Source organism: Myotis davidii, unplaced genomic scaffold, assembly GCF_000327345.1.
Source record: "Myotis davidii unplaced genomic scaffold, ASM32734v1 scaffold370, whole genome shotgun sequence".
Taxonomy (NCBI): domain Eukaryota; kingdom Metazoa; phylum Chordata; class Mammalia; order Chiroptera; family Vespertilionidae; genus Myotis; species Myotis davidii.
This window is the reverse complement of record NW_006288615.1, coordinates 13,477,680-13,488,293: the sequence shown is the minus strand read 5'-3', so window position 1 is coordinate 13,488,293 and position 10,614 is coordinate 13,477,680. Positions and strand designations below refer to the sequence as shown.

The 10,614-nt window shown below is 41.9% G+C and overlaps 2 protein-coding genes across 10 annotated transcripts in view; one reads left to right on the top strand and one right to left on the bottom strand.

The window, feature by feature from the left end:
• HNRNPA3 (heterogeneous nuclear ribonucleoprotein A3) overlaps positions 1-5,301 on the top strand; it is a 38,708-nt gene extending 33,407 nt beyond the window's left edge. Inside the window, exons 12-13 of one of the 2 annotated variants that reach the window (XR_001513338.1) lie at positions 4,328-4,434; positions 4,969-5,287. The gene's annotated coding sequence lies outside the window, so the exon portion shown is untranslated. Of the gene's footprint in view, positions 1-4,327 lie in introns of both variants that reach the window. The other variant, XM_015561974.1, reaches the window with a different exon arrangement.
• Positions 1-10,614, bottom strand: part of NFE2L2 (nuclear factor, erythroid 2 like 2) — a 49,345-nt gene that overhangs the window by 18,939 nt on the left and 19,792 nt on the right. The window contains exon 1 of one of the 8 annotated variants that reach the window (XM_015561971.1): positions 4,996-5,018. The exons of 5 other annotated variants lie outside the window; for them this stretch is intronic. The gene's annotated coding sequence lies outside the window, so the exon portion shown is untranslated. Of the gene's footprint in view, positions 1-4,430; positions 4,471-4,995; positions 5,019-10,614 lie in introns of those variants that run through there. 2 more of the 8 variants (XM_015561968.1, XM_006760582.2) reach the window with 2 other exon arrangements.

The following is a 10,614-nucleotide window of genomic DNA, read 5'->3' as shown; positions in this document are numbered from 1 at the left end:
CACAAGGGCATGTACCTTGGTTGCAGGCACATCCCCAGTAGGGAGTGTGCAGGAGGCAGCTGATCGATGTTTCTCTCTCATCGATGTTTCTAACTCTCTATCCCTCTCCCTTCCTCTCTGTAAAAAATCAATAAAATATATATTTAAAAAATTAAAGTCAATAAACATATCCTTGGGTGAGGATTTAAAAAAAAAGGTTGCTAGCAACAATGTCTTTGGGGGGAATTCTGAACCCAACTCTTGTTTTATAATCTACTTCCTGAGAATACAGTGGGAACATTAACCCTTCTAAACTACACTAGGTAGTATTTATACTATTTTAGCAATTATTTGTAAAAAGCTACCTCAATGACCTGAAAGTACTCATGTGAATCGAAATTACTAAGAGGGCTCCAAATGACTAAATGAGTCATCTTAACATTCTTCAGCAAAGTTATGGTCCAGGTGCCACACAATCACCGTGATTCTTTACAGCCAAGGTTATCTAATGACTGAATAGAAATTAAGGGACATTAGGTGATCGGAAATGTTATCTGTCCCAACAAGATATGAATAATCCTGAGTCTGGAAATGATATTTCAACTGCTTTCAGATGTATGCATTTGAAAATGCACAGTACCCACTTGTTGCCAATTGCCTGGCATCTATTTGGAGCTCTTAAAAAGGAAATTATAATTAGTGTATATATCATATTACATTCATTTCAAATAAGTACAGGAATCTTATTTTTCCCTTAAGGTAAATCTTTTCAATTAATCCAATAAATAAGTATGTAAGAACAGTGGTTACTTAGTGAACCTTCACATTAAAATTTGTGAATGAAAGATTGCAGTGCCAATATTTTAAGTTCAGACTAAAGACAGATAATGGCACAATCTAAGTAATAATAATGGCTACCACTTATTGTGCACTTTCTATGTGCTCAACACTATTCCAGGCACTTTTATTCATTATCTGTTTTGCTCATAACAATCTGTGAAGTGGGTAGTATTATCATCACCCTTTTGGAGTAAGGGAACCGGAGCATGGAGAGGTGAAGTAATTTTGTGTGAGACCCCCATCTAATAAATGGTGACAATGAGATCCAACACAGGTTTATATTACAGAAGCACTCAACTAGCACAGGCTCTTGCTTCAGAATGACCTCAGCCCCTTTAAGGGAGTAAAGAATACTAGCTTAGGAAGACCTGCGGGGTGCCAGTTAGGGCTGGATTTGGCCTAGCCACCTTATCTCACTGTGCTGTTCCTATAAGGGAAAACGCGGACAGAAGACACATCCTCACAGAATTCTTTTTCATATGAAAAAACAGTATGCAGATACTCCATAGAAGTACAGGACAACTCAGGGGTGAAGTATTAATACTATTAATAAATTCAACTCCTATTGCAGATGTCAAATGAACATGAGAAGCATCTAATTTTCAGGCTTCTGTGTCTGACCACATACAAAAAATAGACAGCGAGGTCCTAACTTGCTTATGTATCTATCAGACATCTGCATGGCAACAACAGAGGGTGGTGAGTGTAAAAAGTTTCAGCATGTCATCTCCCCGAGGGTCTTACAGGGTTCTTTTCCCTTTTTTTTCTTTCTTTTAAGGTCAGTTATTTAGATAGTTATTACTAAAGAAATACTTCAGTCTTTAAAGACTAAAAGAGGGCGTGGGCTTTGGAAGAAGGCAAGGCCACAAGGGTCAGCTCAGTCCATGTTGGGATTTAGCTTTCCACTAACGTACTTCTACTCTCCAAACTCACTCTGTTCGTACAGCTTGCTTGTGGACACTATTCCGTTCCTAGGCCCAGAGCCCCAGGATAAGAAATCTGCCACATGTGAAGGAGTGTATCTGGGAAGGAGTTCAGTGAGATGGCTTATCCATCCCCATAAGTACAGGGGACCCAGCAGACAAGACGAGGGGCCCACGGGGAAGCTGGGCAATGTGTGGCCCTCTGCTGTCCTAGGGCACACATTAAGGCCTCGCTAAGGATCGGTTTTCTGTTTGAAGACCTTTCAGTTGCCACAACAATCAGCCCCTCACACGTGACCAGGGACATGTATATGGAAGACCACAGGAGAGTGAGAAGTTTATAGCAAGGAGCAAGGAGCGGCATGGATGTTTATGCTGTTACATGGCTAGAATTCAAGGAGGTAATCTAAGATGACCTTCACACATTCAAATATCCCTGACAAAAAGGAAATGGGACCATAATCACAACCACCACTTGCTGAATGTGTACCGTGTGCTCCATCTTGTGCTCAGTTCTTTTCTTCATTTAGGAATGCTGTGATGCAGACATCAGCTGCATCTTAAAGATAAAAAAGGCACATCCCACTGTAAAGTCTATCAGCTTAACCTCTCACGGCCTGAGTTCTTTGCCTATAAGACAGGGACAATGCTCCTTACCTCACAGGGCAGAACAAGGAGTGCATATGACAAAACCAGCTTGTTCAAGCACTCAGCACTTTGTCCAGCCTAGGGCAGGGCCTGAGAGGCAGCAGCTGCCATCACCAACACTATCAGATGCCCACCTCTGCTAGCTCGGGACTCACAAGCAAAACCCATGGGAGGGAAAAGCGAGGATACTGTTGTTTTCTTTTCCTTGGATGAATACTGCAATCATTGGGACTGGCAGCCATGGATGAGACTGTCAGAGGTGACCGAAGACAGTAAGAGTAAATCAGTCTTAGAAAAGGACAGAAACAGAGAAACTTCCCCTGTGCCTCCCTGAAGAAAAAATCCATCCTCACAGCAAAATGGCATCTTCTGGCTTGTCGTCCTCTCCTGACATCAGTGGAATTAATACACTGGCGGGTGGGGTTCTGTTAAAACACCGAACTAACAGGGCATGCAAATTTAAGCACAAATGGTTGTGTCCTGGGGCCAAAAGTAGGAGCATCGACTCCCCTACAAACTTTAAAAAAATTGGTTTTAAACAGTTAACAAAGGTACAGTTTAGAGTTGGAATCAGAGATCCCAATACGTGTGCTGACGCCAAGCCTGCTCAACCGCACTCACACACAGAAGAGCCCCCTCACCCTCTCTCTGCCTTCAACCTCAATTCCCAACTCCTTGTCCACATCCGCGTCATGTGTCTTGGCCTTTCCAAAACCTCCCATGATTCCCAGCTGCCTGTATGCTTGCAGTGCCATACACAGGCACGTGAAGGCCCTCTACAGGCCCAAAATAGCCTCTCCAGCCCTAGTGAGCGATTATGCAGCCACTGCCCATCCAGCAGGTACCTGCAGCTTGAGCCAAATGAAACCCAGGGCTTATAAAAGAGTCCAGTTAAAATGCTACCTCTCCTCTGTACAGTCATGAAGCTGTCATGTATCACAGAGGAGCTTATGTGAACACAAAATTCCTAGAGCGCAGTAACAGACTCACGCTCATGTTTACTGAGCAATTACTATCAATTAAGTAGTAGGTACAACGCCAGACATTAGTTGCAAAAATGAATAAATGACAGTCCCTCTCCTAGAAGTAGTCATACCTGAAGCAGGAGGATAAAGATGTAATTTATAGTCATTATGATATGAAGCATGCCCTATAACCCAGGTGTGAACAGAGCAAAGGGATTCATTAATGAGGAGGGGCAATTTGAAAAGCAAATGTCCTTCAAGGAGGACAACATATTTGCTGCATTATCTTGGAAGAGCAAAATAACTGCATGCCTTGAAAGTTCCCCAGGGTGTGTAAATACCTAATAAATATTTGCGGAATGAATAAGTGTACATTTACACCCAGAATTCAGTATTTTCATTGTATACTTAAGATATCTGGGATTAAAGAGTTCTAATTATCAAAGTAACAAATGTATCATGTTTAATATAATTTATGACCCAACTATTAGTCATAGAAAATTATTTAACTTCATTTACAGTATCAATACTTCAAATTATTCTTTGGGTGCTCTACTAGACACAAAGTATTATATCTTAAGAACTATAAATGCACACTCCAAGTTAACAATGAAATTGATTTTTTGAGAGAACATGACAGTATCTTCAAATACCCATTAAAGAATTTTGTAATTTGGATAATATAACAATCAATACAAATGTTGGTTAAGTGTATTGTATTAGAGAACACTAGGTATTTCCCTTAGAAAAAAGACAAGAAATGGACAATCTCACTTTGCCCCCATAATCAAGACTTTTGTGCTGAACCATCAGATTATTACATCGCAACCTCTTCAGCTATTCTACAGCTTTCCTTACTTTCTTACCTCAGTTCTCTGACATCTTCAAAAAGCATCTAGTAGAAAAGGCAATAAAGACCCAGAAAGAGATTTTTAACTTCATCTTGAATATTAAAAATGCTGTTTTTTTCAGACCAATTCTTCCCAGCTACAGGCCCAAGAAATGGTAAATCATGGTAACAACTACCATCAAATAACATTGCTCTCTGTTAAGGGAACTGGACTACATACTCTACCTGAGTAAGTGAAATGTACCTGGTCCCTCTGGTTTCCAGGGCCATCATCAGTTTCTATGATCTCTCTCTCATTACCCCCTTTCAGTTTAGAATATAAGGTGTGTGCAGGCTGCCATCTGAGGAGATGGTGGGCCTCTCTATAAAGATCCAAGAAGAGTTCCTGAGAACAAGCAGTAACATTCTAGAAGTAAATGCATCACAATGATTCCATTGGGTTGCTGCCACCATTTTGGAATGTTTGAAATTGTATGGGGGTGGATGGGTCCACTTTCCGGTTGTCGTAAAATGTCCTGCAATGTGGGACTGTCCTCCACTCCAAAGAGAATCCATACAGCCCATGTGACAGCAGCACCCTCTTTGATAAACACGGGGTGAGCCCCTTGAGGCTGGGACAGTGTCTTAGTTAATTTTTGTAAAGAAGTCCCTTATTCTTTAGCATTCAGGAATAATCCAAAAAAGCTGCATTCCTCCTGGGTTCATTAAAAGGAATCCTGTGAACTAATCTTTTTCTTCTCAGTCCCTCTCCTTTTCATTGCAGAACCCATTTTTTCAAGTGAAATGTAACCTGGAATCTCCCACTTCGGAGTCACCGTCCTCACAGTCACAAGCCTGGTGAAGAAGTTCCCAGCAGAGGATGAGTCTCTGTTTCTGGGGAGAGAAAAGAATCTGAACCAGAGGACGGTTTCATTCTTGGCCTGGTCTCAGCTTGGGAACCAGTGGAAGGGAGCACAGGGTCAGGGGTGAAGGGAGGACCCAACCAGCACAACGTAAAGCTGCCCTGTCCTTTGGAGTCGATTTTAATTATGTTTCACTAAGAACTGCCAAGAATAAAAACAACGTCTTGTATTATTTTCCTATTACAAGTAAAAAATGATCGTTTTAATGTTGGGTGGTTTTCATTACCAGAATTTTAATGATTAAAAAAAATTATTTTTTTGCTAGGTCAAAAAAATTGATGGTTCCTCAACATGCTCTACACACAACAGCAAGACTACAGTACTGTAAAACAAACCAGCAAGAAGTACAGGTCAGCCCTCAGGCGCCTGGAGGAGCGTAGCTCCATATGTCATGCCTCTGCTCCCATTCTGGTCACCGAAGGCACAAAGCACGATGATCATGTTCCCCTTTACTCTATTCCCTCAGACTGGGCATAGGTTGGGTTCTGCATCCATGTCTAATATAATTTTGTGCTGAAGCAGAGCAGACAAAAGATTGTCAAGTCTGGAGTGAAGCAAAATTCCATACTTATCAGTAGGCCACCTACATACCCAGTCAATACTGTCAATGCTGCCTCTCACAGACTTTGGAGAGTGAGGGCCAAAATGGTACTAACCCACCCCGAATGTCGGCTACATTCCAGCAAAAATAGGGGGGGGGCATTTAATGGGGAAAATGATTCATTAAAATACAAGTACAGCCCTGATCAGTGTGGCTCAGTTGGTTGGAGCGTCCTCCTGTACACCAAAAGGTGACTGGATCGATTCCTGGTCAGGGCACATACCCAGGTTATGGGTTTGATCCCCTGGTCAGGGCGCATACAGAAGGCAATCAAAAGATGTTTCTCTCTCATTATCGATGTTTCTCTCCTTCCCTTCCTCTCTCTATAAAATAATAAAATAAACCTTTAAAAAAGAGAAATACAAATATGTATCACACAGAAATTCTGTTAACACTGAAATTCTTCTGTTTTGAGGTAAACAACTATCATGCACATCTTCAGCACAAAACTCATTAAGAACAAGTGAAGGAATAGAATACTGTCTTTTAAATATTAAAGCAATAGGAGGGGATGAATTAACATGACTAGTTAGAAAAGCAGGCAGCTTTCCATCCAGGGGAGATTAAATGTACCCCTCCAATGGGAGGATGGTTGGGACAAGACTGGAGTTGGGCTGCACAACCTCTGCTTGGCAAACTGGAGAGAGGTCGGACTGGCTGGCACAGGGTGCAGCTCCTTTCTGGGCATGTTCACATGTTGTCAGCAAGGTGGGGCTAAGCCAGCTTCAGAAAGTCCGGAACCACACCCTCAAGTCTCTCAAGTGGGACTGCTGTGCTGAACATCATGTCTCTCTCTCCCCCTTCCCACTCCCTCCCTCTCTTTCTTTCTCAAAAACAACTCAGAAGTTAGCCCCAGTTTCCAAATATGTAAACCAGGAAGCCATTCAGGGGAGTACAGATGGTAGCCATTGTGGTCAGAATATAAAGTGGACTTTACCAAGTAGATACCAAGAATCAAAAAATTGAGTTGCTAAAAGATGCTTTGTAGATTTAAGGTTTTTTATTTTTTTTATTGGGAAACAATAATAAGGCTCATAAATATAGCTGTGTGGCTCAGCTGGTTGGGCACTGTCCTATGCACCAAAAGGTTACCATTCCAATTCCCGGTCAGGGCACATGCCCAGGTAATAAGTTCGTTCCCTGGTAGGGGGTGTGCAGGAGGCAGTGGATTGATGTTGTGCTCTCACATCGATGTTTCTCTTTCTGTGTCCCTCACTCTTCCTCTCTAAAAATCAATAAAAATATTAGAAGAAATACAGAGCTTCCTAGGGTAAGGCTAAGTTCATCTGGGCCTCTAGGTTCTACAACACCTATCCCAAACACCTGTCCTCACTGCCTTTTCTATGCTATTCCCAAATAATCTAGACTGCAGGTTACCACAGGCCACATTCCTGACAAAACATGAAAAACTTCTACTGACCCACTTGGGGAAAACCTTTTGATAAAAAAATTACATCCAAATCTCCATAAAGGATTAAAGAGCTCAAGTTATATTTACTGAATTTCAAACATTCACCAGGCACAGTTCTCAGATTTAGGTGTTGCTCTTAAGGCTGTGAAGATCAGTGAACAAATATAAAAACACTTCCTTTCAAGATTTCAGTAAGACATCCTAACCAGCTTTTCTAAGTCACTATATAAACATCAGTGGCTACCAAGCATTGGCTGTGCAGGGTTCTCAAATCTGACTGCACATTGAAATCCCTTCAGAAGCTTGAAAAACTTCTGTTGTCTGGGTCCTATCCCCAGAGACTTTGATTTAATGAGGGATATGGCCTGAGAAGCAGTATTTTAAAATACTAATGGTGATTCTAAAAGATAGCAAACCATTGCTATAGGAAACCCTCCTATCCTATCTAATAATAGAGAGACATGGTAATTAACCGTAACTTCGCTACCCTTCCCATGGGCTAATCAGCGAGATATGCAAATTAACTGCCAGCCAAGATGGCGGCTGGCAGCCAGGAAGCTGAAGTGAACATGAGGCTTGCTTGCTCCAGTGACGGAGGAAGCCAAGGTTCTCCGCCTGCTGCAGCCCAGCTCTGAGCTCCAGATGCAACAACAATGTTGCAATTATAGAAGCTAAACAAAACCCAGATACCTGCTTTCAGCCAGCCAGCCTTGGAGCTGGAACTGAAACATTGTTTCAATTATAAAATCCAAACAAACCCAGATCAGCAGCCGAGGTCTCAGAGCTGGAGCTGAGCCTCAGAGCTAAAGCTGGCTCTCAGCTCTAGTGACAGCCATAGAAGATAAATAAATCCCAGAGTAAAAATAAAAGAAAAAAAGGGGAGTTTGGGAGCTTCAGTCACCCGCCAGCCTGAAAACGGCCCTCAGCCCCTCACCCAGACTGGCCAGGCACCTCAGTGGGGACCCCCACTCTGCAGGGGGTGTGACCAGCTGCAGATTAGCCCGGCTCCCTGCTGGCAAGTGGACATCACCCGAGGGTTGCCGGGCTGCCAGAGGGATGTCTGATTGCCATCTTAGGCCCAATCCCCCGGGGAGCAGGCTTAAGCCAGCAGGTGGTCATCCGCTGAGGGGTCCCAGACTGCAAGAGGGCACAGGCCCGGCTGAGGGACCACCCCCCCCAACCACCCCCCTGAGTGCACAAATTTTTGTGCACTGGACCTCTAGTAAATATATAAAGTGAAAACCTCCCAAATATCAACTAATGAGAAGATAAATAAAATTTTGTGTATCGATACAATGGAATAGTGTTCAACAACGAAAAGGACTGGACATGCTACAACATGGTTAAACCTTGTACACATTATGTTAAGTAGAAGAAGCCAGTCATACAAAACCACATATGGTATGATTCCATTTACATGAAATATCCCGAATGGACAACTTCATAGAGACAGAACATAGATGAGTGCTTACAAGGGACTAGGAAAGTTAGAATTGTGGAATGACTGCAGTGGATATGAGGTTCTTTAAAATATATATATATATAATTGATCTCAGAGACGAAGGGAGAGGAAGAAAGAGAAACATCAATGATGAGAGAGAATCATCGATCAGATGCCTCCTGAATGCCCAACACTGGGGACTGAGCTCATAACCCGGGCATATGTCCTGACCAGGAATCGAACCGTGACCTCCTGGTTCATAGGTCCATGGTCAACCACTGAGCCACAAGGGGTGGTACAGGGTGTGCAGGAGGCAGTGGATTGATGTTGAAAATGTTCTAAAATTGAGTGTAGTGATGGCTGTACTAGTACAACTCTGAATATACTAAATCATTGAACTGTCCACTACAAACAGGTGGACTGTATGGCATTTGAATTATATCTCATAAAGCTGTTAAAAAAGAGTGAGAAACATAAATTCTATGCTCAGCTCTCAAGGAACTTAAAATTTAGTTGTAGAGAGAAAAAAAAGATACAGATAAGACAAGCATCGAGAGAATTTTAGAGACAATTAAAGAGAATTGTCTAATGCAGAAAGTAAAAACTCTTAGATGCAGGAGGCTTGAAAGCCAAAATGTTCTGATATTTTTCTTCTCTAATTTGAAAAAAAAAAGAGAGAGAGTTTGGATCTCCCTCAGTATGCCCCTGATACCACAGACCCCAAAGTCTCTATTTCCAAGCTTGTGAGAGAGGAATGACTACTTAGAATTGCCAAAAAAATTTATATATATAATTATTTAAAAATATGTTTTCATTGATTTCAGAGAGGAAGGGAGAGGGAGCGAGAGATAGAGACATCAATGATGAGAGAGAATAATTGCACATCCCCTAATGGGGACCGATCCTGCAACCCTGGCATGTGGCCTGACCGAGAATCAAACTGTGACCCCCTGTTCATGGGTCGACGCTTAACCACCCTTTGAGCCACACTGGCTGGGATATATATATATTCCTTCAGATTACAGGCTATTGATGGATTATAATGAGTCTCAAGTCAATTATCAACAGGGCCTCTGAAAGATAGATTTGGTGCTCTAAATTGTTCCAATGTCCTGGATTTGTCTTTGCTACTACCAGAGTTTGGGTTAAATAAACACAAAAATACTTTCATATATGAGGCTTTGTGACAAATGAGTATTGTAGAACATGTGCTATAAAAATGGGATGGAGCCTGCAACCCGGGTATGTGCCCTGACCCAGAATCAAACCATCAACTTTATAGTACATGAGAGGATGCCCACCAAACTGAGCCACACTGGCTTAGCATAAATATGTATCTTTACTATCAAACTTACTTTGGACCACTACTTGAAAAGAAAGAGTCAACAGGAGAATGTTCTAATTAACAAGGCAAACAAAGGTGAACAAAGACTCCAGTAGCTAAGAGATTTCATTAAGAAAAAAGAAACTGTCCATGAAAAATATGAGGCAAAATCTAAGACACCACTGAAATCCCAGACATTTTAAAAACTATTATTATATTACATTAATAATCTCTGTAGTTCCTGCCTCTCCTTTCCCCCGTTTTTCTTAAAGTGTGAGCTTTTCCTCCTGTTCAAAACTTAACTAGTCCTGGTCCAGTTTGGAAGTGGCGATTAAATGCTATGTGAGTCAGACTACTTAGATTCAAATCCCACCTGTACTGCTTAATAGTTGGGTCACTTTAAAGCAGAACTCTTGGCCTCTCTATGCCTCTTTTCTCACCTGGGAACTAGAGATAATAGAATCTCCCATGGGATTATTGTGAAATTACGCATATGAAGCAATTATCGCACTGCCCTCACATGCAAGTAAGTGACCAATAACACATCTATGATCATCTTACTGCCAAATTCTTCCTGCATCCAAGTTTAAGACACTGAACCGTTAACCCCCGATGAAGGAAAAATTAAAGAGGAAATATTATTTATGCAAAACCCTGTAAATAAATTCATTCAGCCAAGAGAGAAGAAATTCCCAATTGGGGGGGGGGGGGGAAAAGGGGGGAGGGCGTT